The 23,745-nt window shown below is 40.7% G+C and overlaps 1 long non-coding RNA gene across 2 annotated transcripts; it reads left to right on the forward strand.

Moving 5' to 3' along the window:
- The first annotated feature begins 3,578 nt into the window (after positions 1 to 3,578).
- LOC138759968 (uncharacterized) lies at positions 3,579 to 23,039 on the forward strand. 2 transcript variants are annotated; one of them, XR_011355283.1, is made up of 3 exons: positions 3,579 to 3,665; positions 4,083 to 4,154; positions 22,825 to 23,039. It is a non-coding gene; the product is annotated as an uncharacterized lncRNA (long non-coding RNA). The 2 variants fall into 2 exon arrangements; XR_011355284.1 differs by lacking the exon at positions 22,825 to 23,039 and adding an exon at positions 5,679 to 7,060.
- Positions 23,040 to 23,745: the final 706 nt, after the last annotated feature.

The raw sequence follows: 23,745 nt of genomic DNA on the forward strand, positions 1-23,745 counted from the left end.
AATTCTGAAATGTATGATAAGTGACTCTGCTGTTTTGCCGACCATGCATCCATTATTTTGCTGAAGGGAAACATGAGTGGCTTATGATCCGTAAACTCAGTGAAATGGCGACCTTCCAAAATGTATCGGAAGTACCGTGTGGCTAGATACAGTTGCCGATCAAATGTACTCTATTTCACTTCCACTGGCCTTAAATGCCTGCTGAAGAAAGCGAGGGATTGATAATGGCCATTGACATACTGTTCAAGAACCGCACCCAAGGCCATACACGAGGCATCAGTGCTAAGTCCCAAGGTAGCCTCAGGGTTGGGATGGGCGAACATTGCTGCTTTGGCCAATGCCTCTTAGGTAGTCATAAACACAACCTCAGCCTCTGATGTCCAGGTAACGTCCCTGAGCTTGGTGGAGACGATCTGAAACAGTGGTTGAAGAATGCCAGCAGCTGCAGGAATAAACCAGTGATTGAAGTTTACCTTGCCCAGAAATTTCTGCCATCCCTTAACTGTGGTAGGTTTTGAAAAATCATGGACTGCGTCTACCTTTCTGGATAAGGGAAATATTTGCCAGGGTTGATGATGGTAAGACCAAATTCCTCTAGCTGTTAGAAAAGGCGGTGCAAATGCAGGTGGTGATCTTGCTCAGTTTGACTGGCTATGAGGATGTCATCCAAGTAAATGTATGCAAACTCCAAATCCCTGCCTAAAGGGTCCATCAGCCGCTGGAATGTTTGAGCAGAGTTTTTCAAGTCAAACGGCATGCTGAGGAATTCAAAAAGCCCAAAAGAGGTAATAATTGTTGTTTTAGGAATATCATCCTTATGGATAGGTATCTGATGCTATCCCTTGATCAGATCAACCTTGGAAAAAATGTGGCAATGGTGTAGACGGGCAGGGAAATCGTGTACATGAGGAAATGGGTACCTGTCGGGTGTAGTAATGTCGTTAAGCCTACGGTAATTGCTGCAGGGTCTCCATCCACCTGTTTTCTTGGGTACCATGTGTAATGGTGATGCCCAAGGACTGTTGGAGCATCGAATGATACCCATCTCCTCCATTGCCGTAAACTCTGCCTTTGCAGCAGTTTATCAGGTGGAAGATGAGGAGCTCTGGCATGAATGGGTGGGCTTGAAGTGTCTATGTAATGAGACACACCATGGACTGTTTTTAAGGCATTGAAATGAGGAGTGAGAATATGGGGAATTAGTTGAGCAGGGCAGCATAGGCTTTCTTGTACAACGTATGTACCCTGAGCTGAGAAACACTCCTTTTGCTGTATGCCAGTGGGTATGTCTGAAATGTGGTGGCATGAACCAATTTCTTCCATTTCACATCCACCAGTAAGTCATGGGATCATAAAAAATCCTCCTATTCCAATTGTGATCTGTCTCGTGCCAAAGCTGGGAATAATGATTCCATTTTCTGCTCGAAGAGCCAGGTGTTGTCGTTCATGCGTTCTTTCAAAATAGGTAGGCGGGAGTAGACTGACCTCAGCACCTGTGTCTACAAGAAAACTTGCGATTAACCGCGTCGTCTTGAAGATACAATAGCCCAGTATTTGTACCAGCTGCCGAGGTCACTACTGGCAGCCAGCTCTTTTTGTTTTCTGCCTTTTTCCTGTAATAGGTACATGGCTGGACGTATTTATGGGCATTTTGTCCCCAACACCACTCTCGACGCACATCAGCACATTCCTCCTTCTTTGACTGAGCTGCAGAAACCGGAGGCTCGTAGGTCACAGGAGATGTATCTGCTGCCAAAATAGGCTGTATTTGAGCAGACTCTTATGTAGGAGTACAATAGAGCCTGTCAACCTCCATGCTAGCTATGGGTATGGCGACACGAGCTGGGAGCTTCGATAGGAATAGGGTTTCAAAGAGCAGGCAATGAGAATGACCATCGGCCAATGCAAGCATTTCATTCATTAGGTCTAATGGATTCCTTTCACCCAGGCCTTCCATATTCAAAAGCCACATGCCACGCTCATGCTTTGTCAATTCCAGTGTATCCAGGAGAAACTGATGAACTGGTTTTCCGCCGAGGGATTGGCATTAAATTATCTTACTCATGATGGGGTAGTGGCGTCCAACGCACCTACAACATGCCCGGACCTCGTGTCTTCCACCGTTATGCCCTAAAGACGAAACTGGTTTCAGCCTGAATAAGCCAAACCTGAGGTTGATGGGTCCAGAAAGGAGGAAAGTGAAGACCAACTGCGTTAACTGCCACCGTGGCGGCAGCTGCCACTACTGCTGTACCTGCGTCCATATTGACTGTAGACTCAGGCTTCGGCCGAATCTTGCAGTCAGGGTCACCAATTTTAGTGGCTACTATGGTAGAGCTACTGAAGTCTTCTTTGGCTTGGCTTCGCGGACAAAGATTTATGGAGGTGTAAAAATTACTGAAGTAATTAAAAAAAAAACACACACACCAGACTAGTCAACGCAAGACTGATTTATTCAGAATTTACAAGCTTCTTTTATATACCACATGTCCTGGGTTCCATGGGATGTCACTATGAGATTGCTGCCAATCCCGCGCCTTCCAGCAGGAGACTCAGCAGCTCAATGTGCCATTCCTTGGCACTCGGTATCTCACGCGTGCAGTCCATTAGGCGAGTATGCAGCCATCTGTATTATGGGTTCCACACGCCTGAAGAACTGCGCTGGTGACAGTTCACGTTGCCGCGCTGTGCGCCCGCTCGGCCCACTACACAGCCACTACATCGTCTACATTTTCCATTTCCAAATCAAACAGTGTAACAATCCAGTCACGTATGTGCATTTCTCCAGGTTTTTGAAATGTATTTTAATGTCTTCCCCTAATTTTTCAAGGTGATTTATGTACGTCTCCAGATCACAGTATGAAATGTTTTCATCTTCTTCCAATTGCCATAAGTTTGAAAAATACTTAAAATCTCTATGTGCCAATGAAGATTTAAATAGGCCTATTTTGACTTGAAAACCTATTAGGATTGTTCGGGCTTGAATAATTGTAACATCTTTACCTTGCAAACGTTTCTCTACTTCATTAAATTTTGAATCTAGGTCTGCCAAATAGGTTCTTACACTTTTTCAACTCATCACATATTGATGGGTCCACATACGTAAGAATCTCCACAGTTGAGTCGTACAAGTCAACAAGACTTTGCAAGCTATCACCTCTTGCGAACCACCTTACCTCAGTGTGCAAAAGTAATTGATTCAAAGCTTCATTATTATTCCACATAGCATTGCAAACAGTTGCGAATGGAAAGGAGCTGCTTTAATTTTATTGACTGACCTGATATACACTTTTAAGTGACCATGCAGTTTGCCACCGAGTTTCTTGGCTGCAACATGGTGTCTTTATAGTACACAGTGAACAGTATGTACATTGAGAACCCTTTCCTTGAGAAAGGAGGAAAATCCACTGTTACAGCCACCATTGCTGGGAATATTGTGTTTCTTCAAATAATCCTCCAAACATTGAAAAATTGTATTAACTTTTGCATCAACTTTAAGGTATGTGGCAAACAAAAGCTCATCAACAATGCTCTATAATTACCTCACATAGGCCATGACCATATTTAAAATGCCAAAAGTTTATTCATCAAGTTGAATGGAAAACTTGCAACGTTGAAGCTCAGACGCCCACGTTTTCTGCACATCATCACCCTTGAATCTGGTGGTACGTGATCTCATACTTGTGAACCTTGTTCAACATTTGACCTTTCTGCAAAATATACTATATAATTGCATCAGCACCTTGTACTCTGCCTCAAAGATTCATTCCAGACTGGAATGTCAGAGGCAGAATACACAGCCCTTATCAAAGCTCTTTAACACTCCCCACTGGAAATGGATATTCTGGCATCCATGGCACCATTGTGCAGAATAGCGTAGTAGCACTAGAAATGTGGCCAATACACATTTCCTGGTTATTATCACCTTGCTATTTGTGATGTATGCAAATTGGCTGCTATATTTCCAACATTACAACTGTACTTCAAAGAAATACATTTCATTGGTTCCAAAGCTCTTTGCAAATTCTGAGGTCAAGATAAACATTACACAAATGGTTGTTCTCTTCCTCGTTTTGCTACAGAAATAAATCAAAAGAGCTCCATATGAGGAAAAGCCACAAAGGGAAGCCTCTTTGGAGAAAAGGAAAAAAATGGTAAGGTAATATCTGATTCAGCTGAGCCAATTCCTATGTAGATGCACAGTGACACATGTAAACCCATACTTTATCTCTTAGCCAATTAAAGCACATACTCAGTTCAGCAAAATGCCTTTCTCGACAGAGAATTCACTCACTTTTTCTTTTTATAGCTTATTTCCCCCTGGTTCACCAGGGATTTAGTAACATTTAAAAGCCTGACTTTGCAGAGTCAAGAAACAGCCAAGCTGAAGGGCTGCATATTGATTGCAATTTTTTCACCTGCAATGTCTAGAGAGAGGAAAGAACTTGTGAGAGACACTAAATATATTTAACAATTAGCCTCAAATCATGTCATTTCAAGAGGACGTGAAAAAGAGGCTCTATTACCTCTATTAGTCTAATGCAGTGAACATTGTAAACAAAGGGAAGATTAAGTCGCACACTTTAGTCGATAAAGCAATGGTTGACAAATATTTGAACTTTTTACTGTGTTTTTGGATTTTTCATCACAGCTTTCTGACTTACTTGCAGAGTTGGATAGAAATTTACAAATTGTTACCAGTGTAAAATGTTATGTTTCTACTTGACTGCTACACAGTGATGTCTAATCTTCAGCACAACCACTGACTAGTTCTGGAAAACATGAAAAATAGCAAGAGTGATCTTAGATCCGTTGCTTGAGATTACAGGACATGACTGATTAATTACTAATGGTTTAGTGCAGTCACAGTTGTAAAAATACTGGCAATTTTTACACAGCAAGCTGCCAGAAACAACTTTTCAATTGTAGTCAAATGATCTGTTCTTTCATGACATTGACTGAGAGATAGCTTTTGGCCACGACTCTTGGCAGAACTTCCACCCTGACATCTGAGATGACAAAAGAGGCAAAGTTTAACAATTCATTGGACCAAGGCAACATTTTACAGTGCTTTGATCTAACCTGGCAGGTTGGGCCTCCTAGTTATCCATGGAGGAGGTTGTCAAGATAAGGTGAAAACACTTTGCTATTACATTTGGTCATGGGCATGCTTTCAAGTTCATGTCTAAAATTTCACTGGAGATTGACTACACAGGCGTCAGGAAAATTGAGAGGAGAGAATTCCAACACTGGGCCAGGGCACAAAGGTGTCAGTGGCGGAGCGATTAAAACTCTAGGTGGCATCAAACTTAGGCGGTGCAGTTAGCGTGGCAGCACTGCAATGCTATTACAGTAGCAGCAACACAGGTTCAAATCGAGCACTGAAAGTTCTCCCTGTGACCTGCGTAGGTTTTCTGGTTTACTCCCACTCTCCCAAACATACAGAGTTGTAGGCTGATTGGATGTAATTAGGCATCACGAGTCTCAATAGGCAGAATATGCTTCTACCATGTTGTAAATAAAAAAATATATAAATTTGCGCAAGAAGCATTGTCAGTGAAGATGGCAGAGTCAACTTCATCTGCCCTTGTCTTATGACATGCAAAAGTACAGAATGCCTGTTTGCAGTTTACATATATGTATGATGTTTTTGACTACATGTGTGTCATTGTGTGCAGTCTGAAGGACTCAAATAAACTTCAAGAGCTGAAGACATAAGAGTCTGTCGATACTGGACTTAGTAACAAAACAAAACTCAGCAGGTTGAGCAGCAGGCTACAGAGTGGAGGGAAGAATTGTCAACATTTCAGATCAAGGCGAACAGGAGACTGCAGACACCAGATTATGAAGCCAAACACAATCCACTGGAGGAGCTCAACAGGTCAAACAGCATCAGTGAGGAAAAATAATGGTCAATGGTTCAAGCCTAAACCCTTCATCTGTTTGATTTTGAATCAAGATCCTGCATCTGCAACCTTGTAGAGCAGTTTTTCCTATATGACTCTGTGCACTCTGCATGCTCTTCTCCGGAGATTAGGAACCCACAGAGGCATGTAACATTATAGTTTAGTTGTATTTATCATTATGGAGTCGATGAGCTTCAGAGCATGGGTGCAGAAAGTGTGCGAGTAGAATTTAGATTACGTTATTATAGCCTGCACCACTTGAGCTGCCTCTATCACTGATCTGATTGTCAGTCTCTCAATCTAGCTTTCTTTTTTTTAATCCTGGTCTCACTCAGTAACTATTTCTTTCTTTAAATTGTTTTTTTTTTATTGTCCAAACATGTTGGCTGTGTTGCTAATAGAGCTGAGCTGTCTTTCAGAACAGAGCTTGTAGTAATCTGTCAAACAAAATGCAAAGAAAAATGACTATTACCCAGTGTTTGGTTATATTTTTTTAATAAAGTTTTTTTTCGCCTTTGGAGGAAAGAATTAATGTGCTCACATGCCTGATCTGATTCGTTAGCAGATACCCTGATGCTGGCTTGTAGAATTTAAACTGTTTCAGAGCCAGAAGCAATGTTGATATTTGTCCCCTCAGTGTGACAGATAAGAAGCCCTTTCACGAACACGGTAGGCTGCTAGAGCTTTCATGCTGAGAGAAGAAGAGTAGTGCTGGGGTCTTGGGGGAGATCATTTGCAGAGACAACCTACAGTATGCTTCTTGAATGCAAGTGGCTGTCCAAATCACCTGACTAGTGCTTTGAAAAAAATAAATCGGCAGCTGATTGTAGAAATGAAGACCAATGATGTTGCATCAATCTCAGAAAGCAAAGGAGGGTCCAAATGGAGGTAAACACTAGTGTCCGCGGGAGGTGCAATATCTCAAACCTTCCTCCAAAGGAAAGCGCATGAAAGAGAATAGTTCAAAAAATAACTGAAGATGAAATAATAAAAATGAAAGGAAATAAGAAGTAGAATGACTAGGTATTGCAATATAATTTAATGCTTCATATTGTTGTTTAGGCTCAGAGACTATACAGTATAAAATTAGATTTAATATTTCAGCACAAATACATCGATAGGCCAAGAGCACAGCAATATCAACCGTGATTGCAATGCCACATAAAATGAGTTGTTTTGCTGGATGCTGAGAGTTATTCACTCTGAACAATTATTTCGATTGTATGAGGAATAAAGAAAGTCTTTCTTTGTTGTGCAAATATATACAAGATAGCTTATCTAATCCTGCTTCTTACTCTTGCCCATTACTTTAATATTTTATTTAAATGATTCATTAAAACTTAAATGATTTGCTGGGATCCAACAGTGACTTCCAGAAATATATTCGGTGTACTCCTTCAGATTGCTTTTTATGACATTGTTTACATGCTCCTCTTCAAATAATACTACTGGCCTTAAATTAGAGCAGCCTATTATTTATTCACAGTGTGAAGGAAATTATTCTGTTCCAATAAATACTTGCCTTGTTCTCCAAGCACTTCTTCACAATTATTTTCTTTGCATTAACCTCTTCATTTCACCTTTCAATGAGAGGGAACCCAAAATAAATAAGGTCAGTTTGGGGCCCCTTGGATCCTGCAGCAAGTCAGCTGGGTCCCACCAGCCCCACAGATCTTTCTCACTCCACTCAGTGCCTGCATTAATATATTGGTCAAGGTGTTTGCCCTTCTCACGGCATGCTCAAACCTTCTACAACTTTCTTCATCACACTGCATTCAACAATACTTGCTGCATGACAGACTCATTGGTTAGGTGCTCAGTTTGTGAGATAGGTCCCGGCCTTATGGAATAAACAAAAGTAGGAAATTTATATCTTAAAAATGATTGTCTCTTCTTTTATATTTAATGCCCCTGAAAATGCAAAGTGGTGTCTGCCATTTTCTTGGCTTCTCCCCCTCACCCCCCACCTTAAAACTTCTTAATCAAGCACTCCTAGAACTCTCAGATCTTCCCTTCAATTGGAAATGCTTGACATTTTTGCTTTGTGCTTTTACTTGTATATTCTGGCTAACATTCATCAATATTGAACTGCAATGCCATAGATCTCGCTATATTCTTACTCTATGAAACACTACGATCCTTTGCATTCTCGCAGCTTGCTGAGGCCTTCATTTGGTAATTGGCCATGCCCAAGTTTATTATAAAACAAGACAGGTCTCTACTCAGATTCATGAAGTTCATTATTAGTTATGAGACCAGCCACAACAATCATTTCAAAATGTTAAGATTTTCAGATTAGCTTTGCTCAAGGGTCTTAAGCATGTCATTTAGTCTGACACCTGAAGGGAGTTCTGCAACTGTGGAATTCTTAACATTTCAAGTTCACAGGGATGTTAGGCCAATGACTTGACTGTTTCTCCAATTGAACTAAAAAATCCCATGATTTTGTCCATAAAATATCAAGGAATTCTTACTGTTGACTAATATCTAATCCTCAAACCTCATCCATATTACTTAGTCATGTGACTCCCCAGCACACAACAGTCCTCAACAATGGAAAAGTTGAGTTGGTCAAAATCACTGATTTGTGGTTTTCACAGAACCACGTATGTGATCCCAAACACTGGCAAAAATCTTAGAATTAATGTCTTGAAAATTGCACAATTCATGGCACTGAAAGAGTAAAAAGGATATACCTGAGTGGGTTATGGTTCACTTTCCCTTCACTCTGCCCTTTAGGCACCTTACTGCCTTTTGTTCTTCATTGGCTGCACTGGCTGTTTTTGTCCAAAGGGTATCTTTTGCGCTGTCATCAAGATCATCTCCATGTCAGATCCTTGAGGAGATGGGTATAATTAGGAGGTAACCTAGAAAATCTGCAGATGCATTACACAAAACTCTCATCAATCTCATTGATAATAAGATCATTTTTTCAATTTCCTGATGTATCTGTAAATAAGGATACAGTTGAAAGTCGAGGACTGAGCACAGAGGTTCTAGTCATTCCTGGAATTTCCAATAGAATGTTCAAATTAGTTTGCAATAATTCATTTTTTTTCCCTTCTTGCAGTTTAATTAGGTGATAGCATTCAGTAAATCAAGTGGTAGACAATTCATAGAAGGGGTTTTGGTCCTTAGCATGTTTACTGTGGTGTACTTTCTCAGGGAAATGCTTAAGACTGCCCTCCAACAAAGTTATGGTCAAGTCCAAAAATTTCTTAATGGGAAAATATAGGTGTCAGGCCGTATCGCCTATTGCATTAGGGTAAATAACTAAGGAAGACCTTGCTCCCATTACAAAATACAAATGACATTACACAGGTCATTAATAGAAACAACCAAGTTTGTTTACAGGGGTAAAAACAATACCAGTTTATTATGAAGATAAAGCACAAAAGTAGAGATTATAACACATTTGCTAACATATCCTGATCCCTGACTTAAGCAATTTTCTATAGTGCCCTGTTTTATATTTGCACTCTAACTACCCAAGGCAATTCTATATGGATTTAAAGGATCACTCCACAGTTTAATTAAAGACACATTTACGTCTTCCCAATTTCTGATTGTGTATTGTGTAGACTTTATGTGTCAAGATTTTGCGCATCATTAACTGTGTCAGCTTGTTAAATGAGGAGGTTGCTCAGAATAAAAACTATGTACCCGAGGCTAACTGACCGACCTGAGATTGCAGCAAAGCACCATCACATGACATAATACCTGCAATGATCATTTGTAGCAACAATAGTGGATGCCAGTGTTTGACATTTTACTCTCCATGTGTAGTTGATGCTGAACTCTGTGACCGAGATTAAAACCATTCTCTTTTATTGGTTTCCCCCACATTGGACCCAATTACTCAAAAACTAATCAATACTTTACTCAATGCACATTTTAAATTTATTTTTAATAAATCAAAACTATACGCTTACATACACAAATTCATACAAAGTGACATTTTTCTTTTTCACCCCATCCCTCCTCCCTCTCTTTCCCCCCCCCCCACCCAAAATTAAACCCAAATTTTGCTCAATGAGGCTGACTTTCTTTGCTGGCAACTGTTGATTTTCATTAATCTTTAACTTAATAAAGTAGGTTATTCCAGCCCAGTGAAGCCAGAAATGGTTGTTCTTCCATTATGCATTCTAGGTAGAATGTTGTATTAAAGAGTTAAACGGCCTTTTAAAATCTGATAATCATTCAATCGGAAAGTCGTGCAATCGGATTACATGTGGATACAAATGTAAACAAAGCTTTCATAGTAAATAGGTTACAGACAGCAGATTATGGCTTTTAAAGGGCATCAGCACATTTCAGTTCCAGGGTCAGCAGTTACAATTTCTCATGTCCTATTCTCTAATCCACAGTTGCATGAAGTTATGCTGTAAACTTTTAGGGAGCTCTATTCAATACTGGGTAATGGAACCAGAGTAATCGTCTAGTGAAACAGGATATGAATCATCCCTCCTTGATCTTTACATCAACAAATGAGATAATTACGCTTATATAACGTGGAAGATTTATGGTTCCCAACACACGAATATAATGAGCAGCCTAACCAAGGGTCAAGTGCACCACTGGATGTGAGCAACAAGTTCAAAGTTGGAGATTCTATTTCCACTTACTAGGGCTACCTGGAGCGTGGTTAAACCTTTCACTTTCAGACTCCAAGACAAAATAGTTCCATGAACCTTGATGCTCACTTACTCAGCTTCCAATGAAAAGCTGAAATATTGCTACTCCACTTTTCATAGCCTGCCACTGTTGGCAAATAACTGTGGACTTCAGCTCAGTCGCTTCATCCCTTTATTATCACTACCTTGTTAACCACCATTTCTGCCAACATTCACAGGTCAAGCCTGGTTACTAGTGTTTGTCAACAAGCTGTGTTACCTCAAAAATATTCAAGTATACTGTTGTATACCTCTTCTTCGTGAGTATGGAACCTACAAACATGTGCAGCTGTATGATCAAAAAGCTGTACAAATTGCAAGAGCTTCAGATGTTGAAATATTTGTGTGGATCAAGCAAATAAATTAGGCAAGAAACATAATCAGCATTATTACAGCCTCATGATCATTTTCAACTGCAATTCATGTTGGTGATCTGCATTTTAGAATCATCATGACACTATAGTAATACTAATTGTGTTTCTTGTCCAATCTAAGCAAACAATGGATCAGGTCATCCATGAACTTCAGTAGCATGGTTAAGAGGAAGTAAAACATGAAAATCGGTAGACACCATGGTTGAAGTAAAAACACACAAAGCTTGAGAAACTCAGCACGTCAAACGGTAGAGCAAAGGTAAAAATACAAAACTGATGCTTCGGGCTTGAGCCCTTCATCAAAATATGGAAAAATCAGCAGGCACCTGAGCAAAGGAGTAAGGGGGGGGGGGGGGTTCACAAAGACAGGAGGTGGTAGGTGGAGAAGGCAGGGAGGGGACACCAATGATCAAGGAAATAAAAGGAGGGATGGCTAGGTGAAGGGTAGGGAAGGGATAAAGGAGAACTGGAAAGGAGAAGGGAAGGAGGGATGGGGAAGAGGAGACAGAAGCTGGAAAAGTCAATGTTAATTTCATCTGGTGGAGTGTCTACCTTCTTCCACATTTGCTTCCTCTCCACTATCATTAACTCAGCCCTCACCTGCAGCTCCTCCATTTCCCGCTCATCTGCCCTGCTCCTCCTCTGCCCCCAGATATAGAGTCCACCTTGTCCTCATGTACCACCCCACCAGTCACCGCATCCAACATATTACCACCCGGAATTTCTGACACTAACCACAGGATCCCACTACCAGCCACCTCTTCTTCTCTCTTCCCCTCTCTGCCTTTTGTAGGGACCACTCCCTCCGTGACTCCCTCATACACACATCCATTCCCATCAATCTCCCCACCTAGCACTTTCCCCTGTGGCCACAGGATGAACATCACATGCACCCACACCTCACCCCACCCCCTTCCCACGGGTCCAGGACCCCAAACTGGCCTTTTTTCTTTTCAATATTTTTTATTGAAATTGAAGTTCCACCGTGAAAAATACAGAGTTCATAAAAATACATTAAAAATCAAAAAATACATTTAGATCATACCAGTTCATCCAAGGTACCCTGCATTCTCAATTAAACAAAATACATTACAGTAACATTTTATTATTTTATTATAAAAAAGCTCTAAATCCACCACCAAAAATGAAGATGTTTGGCAAGGAGAGAAAAAGAATTCCTAATCAAAGTAATAAATTGCCTTATTAGACAGCACTTCTGTATTCATATTAAGTCAAAGATTCTGAAAATAATTCATAAAAGGTCCTCAATGTTTGAAAATTTAAATTAAAATCAGAAATTAAGCATCTAATCTTCTCTAAAATTAAACATGACACGTAGCTATTGAGCATGAGTAGGCGGAGCAATATCCTTCCATCTGAGCAATACCGCCCACCTAGCCATAAGAGAAATAAATCTAATACATGCAAATCAGATGTCGTTAGAGTTATGCCACTCTCTCTAATAATACCAAATAAGGCTTTTAAAGGATTATACTTAAATTAACTTTAAAAAATACAGACAAAAATTTGAAATATTCTATTCCATTGTTTCTCAAGGCTCTGGCATATTCATAAACATATGAATTAATGAAGCATCTTCATTGTTGCATCTATCGCAACAAGGAGTTACAGCCTCAAAAATTAGATAATTTGACTTTGGACATGTGAGCTCTATGGACTACTTTAAAATGTAGGAGAGAATGGTAGGCACATAAAGATGAGGTATTAACCAATTTGAAAATTGTATTCAGAGATTAAAAGCTGTAGGTCCTGTTCCCAGGCTTTTATTTAAATTTTATCTAAAGGAGACTCTTATTCCCAACAACATGCCATAAATGTTAGATATTGAACCATTATAAAAAGATTGTAAATTAAAAATTACATCTATTAAATTCTTATCAGTGCTCAGAGAATGTATGTAATTGAGATCACAACAAAATCTTTAATCTGTAAATGACAGAAAAAATTAGTATTTGGTCATCTATATTTAACTGACAGTTGTTCAAATGAAGCAAGACTTCCTTCGATAAATAAATTTTTAAAACATTCAATTCCTAATCGATACAATTCTTTAAGAGCTACGTCAATCATGGAACATTTAAAGAAATAATTAGAAAATAAAGGACTAGAAAGAGAAAATCTCAATAAGCCAAAATGTTTTCTAAATTGTATTCAGGTCCTCAAAGTATGTTTAACCATTGGGTCATCAGTTAATTTATTTAAAGTTAAAGGAAGTGAGGATCCAAGAAGAGAAATAAGAGAAAATGTAACAGAATTAGATTCCAAAGACACTCCTATTGGGCAGACTTCATGGTTAATATAAAATGACCAAAATGTAAGATTTTGGATATTGACTGCCCAATAATAGATCCTAAAGTTTGGCAAGGCTAAACCTTAACTCTACATTTTTGTAAATGGACTTTGAGGCAAGGGTGTGTATTCTTCCATATACAAGAATGAGTCAAGGGAGTCAAAAAAGAGGAATAAAGAGAGGCAAACTCTCAAAAAGGTATAGAAATTTTGGTAATATATGCATTTTAATAGAGTTGATTCAACCAACCAATGATAAAGAAATGGGCTACCAATTTGATAAGTTTAATTAAAGTGAGAAATTTTTCTTTGATTAAGTTTATATAACTTTTAGTAATTTTTACACCCAAATAGACAAATTGATTTCTTACAATTTTAAAGAGAAAGGCCTTTCAAATGAAGTAACAATTCACTTGTGTATCTGCAGCACTGATTTACTGCATCCAGTGCTCCCTTTGTGCCTTTCTCTAAATCAGAGAGACTGGGCACAGATTGGAAGCTCACTTTGCTGAGCACCTTCACTCCATCTGCTACAGTGACAGTGACCTCCCAGTAGCCAACCATTCAGGTTCTGTGTCACACTCCCATACTCGCATGTCTGTCCATGGCCTTGTACTATCCCACCAAGACCACCTGCAAATTGGAGGAACACCACTTGATTTTCTCTCTGGGCACTCTCCAACAAGATGGCATTAATATCAACTTTTCTGGTTTCTCCTAACATGCTCTTCTCTTCCCTCTGCCCTTTTCCAGTTCTCCTCCCTCCTTTCCCTCTCTCTCTCTTCATCTAACCATCCCTTCTCTCTGATCACTGGGAGAAGGGAGCTACCCCCTCCTTCCCTTCTCTACCCATCACCTCCTGCCTTTACAACCACACCTCTCCCCTCCTTACTCTTGCTTGGACACCTACGAACATTTTTCCATGCCTGATGAAGGACTCAAGCCCAAAAAGTTGATTATATATATATATATATATATATATTTTTTTTTAATCTTCGCTATATAAAGGACCTGCTGAGTTTCTCCAGCAATGTGTGTGTTTTACGTGGTTAAGAAGAAACCACCCAAATTCACCAACCTACCCAGTAAAGTTGCATAGCACAACTGGGAGCTTATGGTCCCAGAACTGGCTTTTGGTCATGTAAAATTTGTATCATTAATGACTTTGGAAAGCAGCAGTTTCTTTTCAAGACATATTTGGACTTGTACATTGCTAAAAATAAGCCTTTGCAAAATTTTCCTGGTTTAATTTCCCATGTGAAAATAGCAATTCTGGGAATCATGTGACTTTGAAAATTCAGTCATCAGTTAAAAAGTTACCATTTGGAGTTTACCAGCAAGCATTTGGACTGGAAAGTTGCCACACTGGGCAATGGTGAATCCACATCTTCACTTTGTTTTCAAGGTTCACAGATTCTATAAGGAATGTTGCATTTCATGAACAGGGAGAACTTAGAAATAAAACTGGAGACTGGCTTGTCAGAAGAAAAACTGAAATTCAGTATTTAAATTCATCATTAATTCTGCAAAAAAAATGGTTTGTAAGAGCTTTACATATAATGCTGGAGATCTAAATTCATACGTCATGCATCTAGTTGCCAAGTCTTTTTGGAAAATGGTCCACATTTTGGGAGTTGCTGACCAATTTACTCCATGGTGAGCACCTATTAATGTCTCATCTCCAAGCCCGGGCCATTGCTGATTGATTCACCCACCTTCTCCAATGCCAGCTTAGTCATTACAATATAATAGTGGGTCTGCCCATTTATCCTCATTTTATTTGCAGTGTTTAGTGAAGGAGCTTAATGACATAATTTTAAGCAGAATGGTTATCTCTCTCTGGCTGATTCGCAATGGTACCTTGTTGTTCTTCATCTCTCGTTCTCAAATAAGACATCTAATTTTGTGACGTGTATGAAAGAAGCTGATGAGGCCGATATGGGTTCAAACATCCCTTTCACACAGGTGTATCTATAGCCAGTTTCAGGTGCTCAGTCTCAGATAATGCGCCGGCAGACAAGGCTGGGGGAGTACAGCTGCTGCATTCCCTTCCTCTCTCCAAGCCCTGCATCTCTTTTGAGATATCTTCAGACCTTTAATTTTGACCTCTTGTTCATGTCAGCATTTAATTGTGCCAACATCAGCAGCCCCTGCTTTCAGCTGTCAAGGTTCTGAGTTTTGGAAGCAATGCACTTTTTTTTAAACCGACTTTTTGGTTATGTAATCTAATGCCTCAAAGTAGTTTTTTTTTAAAACCAAATAAATTCTTTGCGACGTTAAAGTCACTAACTAAACGCAAGGTGCTGTTGTTAAATTGTTACCTACCTGATAGCGAGACAAAATATTTAATAGGATATTAAATAGCTTAGAAGGATTGTGTCTTGCAAGGCTACATTCATGATGCTGCGTTCAACAGGTGCAACAGGGGATGCTCTGAGCTAGAGAATATACCAACCCGAGGAGGGTTAGGTAAGTGCTCCTCGGGGCCAGGTTCTCCACTTTCAGGTGGCCACCCGACAGCCACATTGGGGTAGAATAGGCGAATTTACAGTCAGGTATTTTGGCCACCTGAAAGTGGCATATGTCTGCAGGTTGGTACACCTGAAATATTAGGAACCAACAAAAACTTTAAAGCATGCACATGTTAGAAAGATGAAATAAAAACAGAAAATGTAGCCAATATTTAGCATGCAAGGCAGCATCTGTGGCAAGAGAAGCAGAGTACAGTTTTCAGGTCAAATACACTCAGTCAGTATTCAGTTCTAGAAACATAGAAAATAGGTGTAGGAGTAGGCCATTTGGCCCTTCAAGCCACACCGCCATTCATTTTGATCATGGCTGATCATCCACTCAGTACCCTGTTCCAGCTCTCTCTCCATATCCCCTGATCACACACACACTGCAGTGTGTTTTTATTTGGGAGTGTGGGACTTTTACTTGCATACTCACAAGCACCTCAATATAGTGGCCTTTCCTGGTGTAACCCTCCATTACTACATCACTGCAAGGCTATCACTGGCTGATTGAAGTATAAAGCAAAATCGTTTGGAACTGAAAGCAAAAAAAAGTTTGGAAGTTAAAATACAACAAAAGACAGTTAGAAACTGCCTTTAGTAGTCTGCTCCCACCATATGCTCTCTCAACTGCCACAATCATGCTTAGTTCTGATTTTAGCAGCTGAGAGGTCCGACAGCTGCATATCCGACTTAGATCCTAAAGGCATCTGCTAGAGAAGCTTTAGTTTGGCCCAAATCAGAGCTGAAATCCGAGATAAGCTGAGCAGATAATCACAACCAAGAATCGCCTGGCTTCATTGATCCATCCCTTCCAGCTGTTGTCCGATCTACATTAGCTGAAGCATGCAGGGTCTCATTTACTTCCATGGCTCTTAAGTTGTGTTCTGCTCTTCCAATTGCTTTTGGGGACTTGGATCTTTATGGATCTTTATACAACTAGTTTTCTCAAGGTGGCTTGGTTAGCATAGTTAGCCAAGAAGATTGTACGTTATCCTCACGACCACATGGGATTCAACTGGGTTATAATTTTCCTCCAATAATCCAAGACTTATGGGTTAGTAGGTTAATTGGTGACATGGGTGTATTTGGGTGGTACAGGCTCTTGGGTCGAAAGGGCCTGTTACTGTGGTGTATCTCCAAATCAAAAAAAATTGATTACTCAAAACATCACATGTGAGTCAAGGCCATTTTCATTATTCCTAGTTAAGGCTGCCCAGGAAAGATGTGTAAAGCTTACGTGGTTTTATCAGAATATCTGAAGACCATGCCAGGAACCTTAATCTACACTGAGTTCGGACCAGCAGAATATGATCAGCCCTGATTCTCACTCCTCTGGCTGTGCAGCCACAGCCCTTTTAAAATTGAAGCTGTGTTCACTGTTCATCTGCATATGACAGTCAAGGAGTGGTGTTGAAAACATGGAAGAGGAGTGCTTTCAACCTGTAAACACAATAAATTCATTGGTAATACGGTCTTCAAATTCATGTGTGGATTCTGGCTGGTGGCATCACTGTCTGGTCCAGAGGTGCCAGTGCTCAGGACAAGAAGAAACTCCAGAGGGTGGTTAAATTGGCCTGCGACATCACGGGAGCCAGTCTTCATTCCATCAAGGATGTCTACAAGAAGGGGTCTAAAGCAGCCTCTATCCTCAAGTACCACCACCAATCAGGCAATTCCCTCTTCACTCTGCTACCACCAGTGGAAAAAAAGGTACAGGATCCTGAAATCAAGCACCCAGTGGCACAAGGACAGCTTTTTCCCCTCAGCCATCGGATTCCTGAATGAACCACAGACACCGTCTTACTCTAACTTTCTTTTCTGTCTACTATTTTCATTTACGTTGTAAGGTGGTTTTTATATAAATGTTCATTCTGCTGCTGCAAACCAACAAATTTCATGAGAATAAATTCTGATTCTGCTCGACCATGGAGATTGGATTTTACTCCAGATTTCAGCATTTACAGTTTCTGTGACTTCTATTTCTGTGCTTGCCGACAACATGAAGCAAGATGAGATTGTGATTATAGAAGAAGACTTGAAAAGACTTTGTTGAGTAAGAGGGAAGACATTATAATTGGTGAGAAACTGAGTAGTGCTGGTGTCCAGTGACCCAATTACGCTTATACACCATTCACTGATGGGCAATTTTCAGGTGCAGAAAGTAAATGGGAAATCAAATGCCCTATTAATCTTAAGATATGAATACAGGAGTAAGGATATCTTATTGAATATGTATAGGGCCTTGGCGAGACCACATCTTGGATGCTGCCTTCAGATTTGGTCTCCTTATCCCAAGAAAATAGGTTATTGACATAGGAGTGCAGTGAAGATTCGCTGGACTGTTCCAGGAATAGCAGGTTAGCTGAGTGAACCACAGCTGAGTAAACAGGGTGAATAAATCATCAACAAATACAGAATTCTTAAACAGTGTGATTCCCTAGGTATAGGGAAGTAAAGAAGAAAATCTGCATTTGCTGGGGTCTTTTACTCACAAGCATACTCACAAGCACCTCAATGTCTATCCAGGTGTAACCCTCCATTACTATATCACTGCAAGGCTATCACTGGCTGATTGAAGTATAAAGCAAAATCGTTTGGAACTGAAAGCAAAAGAAAGTTTGGAAGTTAAAATGCAACAAAAGACAGTTAGAAACTGCCTTTAGTAGTCTGCTCCCACCATATGCTCTCTCAACTGCCACAATCATGCTTAGTTCTGATTTTAGCAGCTGAGAGGTCCGACAGCTACATATCCATCTTAGATCCTAAAGGCATCGGCTAGAGAAGCTTTAGTGCACAAAAGTGCTGGTCACAGAGCATCCAAAGTAAAAGGCAGTAGGGAGGACATTTTCCCCGACTGGAGGGGTCTTGGACCAGGGGTCAGAGTTTCAGAAAAAAAGAGATGGTTGCTCTTTGGAATTTTCAAGTCCAGACAGCTGTAAAAGCTTAGTTTTATTTATTCAGACTAGAAATAGATAGATTTGGGTGATACGGCTCATGAGCCACAAGGGCCTGTTACTGTGCTGTACCTCTAAAGTTAAAATAAAATTTAAAAATAGATAGATTTCCAGACATTAAAAGAGTCAGAGGATATGTGGATAATGGTGGGAAATGGATCTGTGACTTCCATGAAATGAGGCTTGATGGGGAATGGGGTCCTATTGATCCTATTTCTTCTGTTGTTGTGATCCTCCGAACACAGAAGCCAAGTTAATTAAATTCCACTTTATGTTCCAAAAAAGTTACTGGAGTCATTGTTAAAACTGTGGCTTGGGTTGAGTGGAATTACTTCTGAAACTATCCCCACTGTTACCATGGCAATAGAATCAGTGTTTGGAGGAAATGTGGGAGAGTCCCAAACAGTTTAACAGAACCTATCTTGTGTTATTATGCCATGAAGCTCTACTCGCACTAATTTCCAGAAGAACACTGTGCTACATGCACAGACACACACAAGAATCAATATTCCATGTAATTTACTAGCCTTGATACTGAGAGACTTGATACAACATTGCTGATTAAATAGTAGAGGTAAGAAAATTCTGGTTTCATTTCTGTCTCTTTCCAACCTTCCTCACTTTCCAATCCACAATTCCCCCTCAGTCCACCTCTAAACACTGGGCTGGGGAGTTGGGTGGGAGGAGATAGAACCATCTTCCACACATTCACATTCCCACCACCATGTATCATTCAGAGAGCGAGCTCCAACTGATCCAAACATTACGACTCTGCAGTGAACTGGGATTCACTGAGAGAGTGCTGTATTGATGACTGGTCCCGCCTCCCAGCTCCACCATTTATCCACATTTAACTCTGGTTTCCCACCTAAACCCAGAACCCCTCTGAAGCCCACTAATGAACCCTACCCTTTGTTGAAAGCTAATAAATGTGTTTGTTCTCCCTCCAGTCGAGGGTGAGCTTTTATCTACACTACAATTTTATTAGCTTTCAAAACAAGGATGGAGGTGTTACTCAAGCCCACGATGCTGCTAATAGACCCCCGTCTCCCAATATGGCTGAATGCAACCAGCCCTACCTGAATGCAACCACCGACATCTTCCGCGCAGATGAACTCCAGAAGTCGGCACTCACCTCCAGGGTAGGAATGAAGGGGTACGCAGTCGTCAGAGACTGCCAGACATACTAAGTGGCCATCGAGGTGCTGAAGACTCATTACATGAAGGCTCAAAACGAGCTAGGCACCGGCACACTCTACGTCACCAATGACCCAGAGAGTTGATCGACAACTACCTGTTGGATCTGCAGACGCTTGCTAAGAAGTGAAGGTATGAAGCAGCTTTTGGCTGCATCCGAGAAGACTAGCAGATCTGGGACACTCTGATCTCAGGAGTCTGCTCGAGGTACGTGAGGCAGCTACTACTTGAGTTGGGAAAGAAGGACCTCGCTAATCATGTTGAGCTGGTCAAATTGCTGGAACAGGCCAGGCTTGAAAACGAAGATCTCGAACCCAGCAAACTCATGCTCTCAGGTGAGCACCTCCAAGGACTGGCTGTTCCCACTATGGCTGCCCTTGCTCTAATGGCTGTCGCTTCCCACGCCAGAAAGTCCTTTTTCTGCGGAAAAGGCCAGCACCCCCAAGCCCGTTGCCCAGCTAAAGACTCGGCGTGCTCCAGCTGCGGAAAGAAGGGACATTGGGCAAGGGTCTGCTACGTGAAGGGAGGTCCGGGGAGTCCACGGCCTGCACCACTCCAGCCCCAACCCGTCTACCCCAAACTCACCCGAGATCAGCTGTTGCACCACCCGTCGCCTTCAGAAATGGTGCAAAAAGGCTTGGGAACCATCTTGCCATGCCCCAAATTCAAATTTGCTGCCATCGTCATCAGAGGAGGAAGGAGAGCAGCCATCTTGCTGCACCACGAGGTCATTGCCATCTTACCTGCACAGGTCAACTCAGGATGGAGGGGGCCACTCAAGCAAGGAACAAGGTGTTTCCAGCAAACTAGCATTGCTGTTCCTCAATCTGAACAGACCTCACCAGCTCAGTCACTCTATGGTAACATTGAAGGTAAATTGACAGTCTACCAAGTATCTAATCAACATGGGCTCCACAGAAAGTTTTATAGACTCACATACTGTACAAAAGTATAGCTTAAAAATGTATCCTTCTAATTATTGAATCTTCCTCGCGTCCCCGTCCCATTTGGCACATGTACAAAAACATTGCATAGTACATCTATCATTTGAATTTTGTAAACTTTGCATATATATTTTAGATGAATTATGTGCTCCAGTACTGTTGGGTCTGGACTTGCTGTGTCACCTTAAAAGCATGACCTTGGGAGGTTTCTGGTCCCCTCCCCCTCGGTAATGGTTCTGAACAGAGGGCCCTCAAAATCAGGACCCACTTGCAGCCTCTCCACACTGAACATCAACCCTCCCCCTCTATTCCCAAATCTGTCTGCCGACTGTAAGCTCATTACCACCAAGAGCAGGAGGTACAGTGTGGCAGACAGTGTGGCAGACAAAGATGGAGACCCAGCACTTGCTAGAGGAGGGGATCATTGACCCCAACACTAGCCCGTGGAGAGCACAAGTGATGGTGGTAAAAGGGGAAAACAAATCCAGGCTCGTCATTGACTATAGCCAAACTATGAACCGATACACATTCCTGGACACACCCCCGCCCTCGCACTTTGTTTGACTCATAAGTTGTCAGGATTTGACCTTTACTGCCAAGCAACACAGAAAACATTAAAGTCTGTCTAATCTTAATCTCCAGTAATTTTTTTTTGGGGGGGGGAGGAAATTATAACATCTATTCTCTAGGGATCAACTTATCATGCTAGCCTTGGATATGAAATCAATTATGAAATTTAAATAGAAAAACTGTAACATGAATAAAAAGGGAAAATTATACTGGACAAGATGGGAACTTGACATTTGACAATTCAATTAATTTAATTTTTAATTATTTTAATCACAAGAATAAGGCACAGTGAAACTCGTGCTGCCCATCAACCTACCAATCCCATATGTTTTAGAGGCAGTGAGGAAATCATCGCACCTAGATAAAACTCACAGATCACAGGGAAGAATGTAGAGGAGAAGATCCAACCATTTTAGAACTTCTCAGATTTATCCCAAAGACACTGATGTTGAAGTTAAAAGTGACTTTTCCTCATCCAATCCCAACCCCAATCACAAAAGATGGGAGAGGAAAGAGTAGTTAACTATCAACTTTCCGGTTGGCCGAAAAACTGAGTAAACACGGGGAAATCAGCTGATCCCCATTTAACTCTGGCAATCATGCCTCAAATTGATTACAAGATCAAGAGGGAAAAGCAAATCCCTCTATTCCAATGCACACCAATAGTTCTCAAGAGAACTACCAAAGCCTGCTAAGTATATGCATTTTTTTTAAAAAAAAAGAATATTTGCAGGAAGTATCCTGCCCTGATCCACTAAAAATATCTGACTGCCCAATGAAGAATCTGCAACTTGAAACATTCACTTTGTTTCTTTCCACAGATACTGCCTGGCCTGCTGCAGGTTTCTTGCATTCTCTGCATTTTATATCTGGCCATCTATTAGGTACATTCATGGAGTATGCTTTTCCACCATCTTAACACATCCTCCTTTTCAGCGACCTGCAGAGGCACACTTGTTTGCTTTCCATTGTTTATCGGCCAAAAGTTTATAAGGCCTAAATCGCAAATAGTTCACCCCATCCCACTATTTTGCCTGCTTTGGGCACTGAATTTAAAATCTCTCCCAGAGCATAGCTAAATACAGCATTTACAACCATCACTCAGAAAGGACGAAACAAATGCAAGTGAAATTAATAGAATGTAAAAGAGCCCTCATTAAAATGAAAGTCCAAAAACACCTGGATAACATTAGTCTGGTTTTTATTTCAAGCATACCAAAAGCTCCAGGAAATGGTCTAGAAAGTTGTATTGTTTTCGCTGCATATCAATTTTTATGCTAACTGGGTAAATTACGTTGATTGAAAATGATCGTTTTCCTCTGGGATACATTCCCACGGTCAAAGATCAGCGATGCTGTGATGTTCTGCCTTTTTAATTAGCAGAGGATTTAAGATGAACGTCCCATCATTTAATATTCCCAGACATCACCTACACCAACAAGCTGCTGCACTTCCTACAATGCCAAAGCATACAAACAATCAAGACCAATGCGAGCTGAATTATTCAGGAGATGGCAGATGAACAGTTTCTGCAATTTAGACAGGGGTACCTTCTGAACTCTCTGAACAATAAAAAAAGCAACAGATGACAAGTACCTTTGTTGTTTGTTTTTTTTTATATATCTTTTGCCCAATTTTGGAAAATTAAGATTAACTATCAAGATTCATAGCATCATAGAACATTACAGCACAGAAAACAGGTCTTCAAGTCTGTGCAGATTATTCTGTCTCAACCCTCTAAACTGCACGCAGTCCATCATGTACCTGTTCAAATTTTTCTTAAATGTGAAAATTGAACCCACATCACCACTTCAGCCGGCAGCTTGTTCCACACTTCTCCTACACTGTGAAGAATTGCCCTCTAATGTTCCCCCCAAACATTTCCCCTTTAGGCCAGCATGGTTGGTCTAGCGGTTAGCATGACACCTTTACAGTGCCAGCAATCTGAAACAGACCAGGGTTCAAATCCCACACTATCTGTAAGGAGGTTGTACATTCTCCCTGTTTCTGCATGGGTTTTCTCTGGGGGACTCCAGTTTCCTCCCACTGTTTAAAACATGCTGAAGATATTGGTTAATGGGTGTAAATCGAGCTGCACTAACTTTTGATACATGTCTAAGTATAAAATTTAATTTTTTTACCCTTAACCCATGTCCTCGGGTGTGTATCTCACCTATCCTCAGTGGATAAAGCCTAGTTGCATTCAAGTTATCTACATCCTCAATTTTGTAAACCTCTATCAAATCTCCCCTCCTTATGATGATTAATTTCTACCATTTCAGCAGTATTGCATGAAATTAA

This window comes from Narcine bancroftii, chromosome 4 (assembly GCF_036971445.1).
Source record: "Narcine bancroftii isolate sNarBan1 chromosome 4, sNarBan1.hap1, whole genome shotgun sequence".
NCBI classification, from domain to species: domain Eukaryota; kingdom Metazoa; phylum Chordata; class Chondrichthyes; order Torpediniformes; family Narcinidae; genus Narcine; species Narcine bancroftii.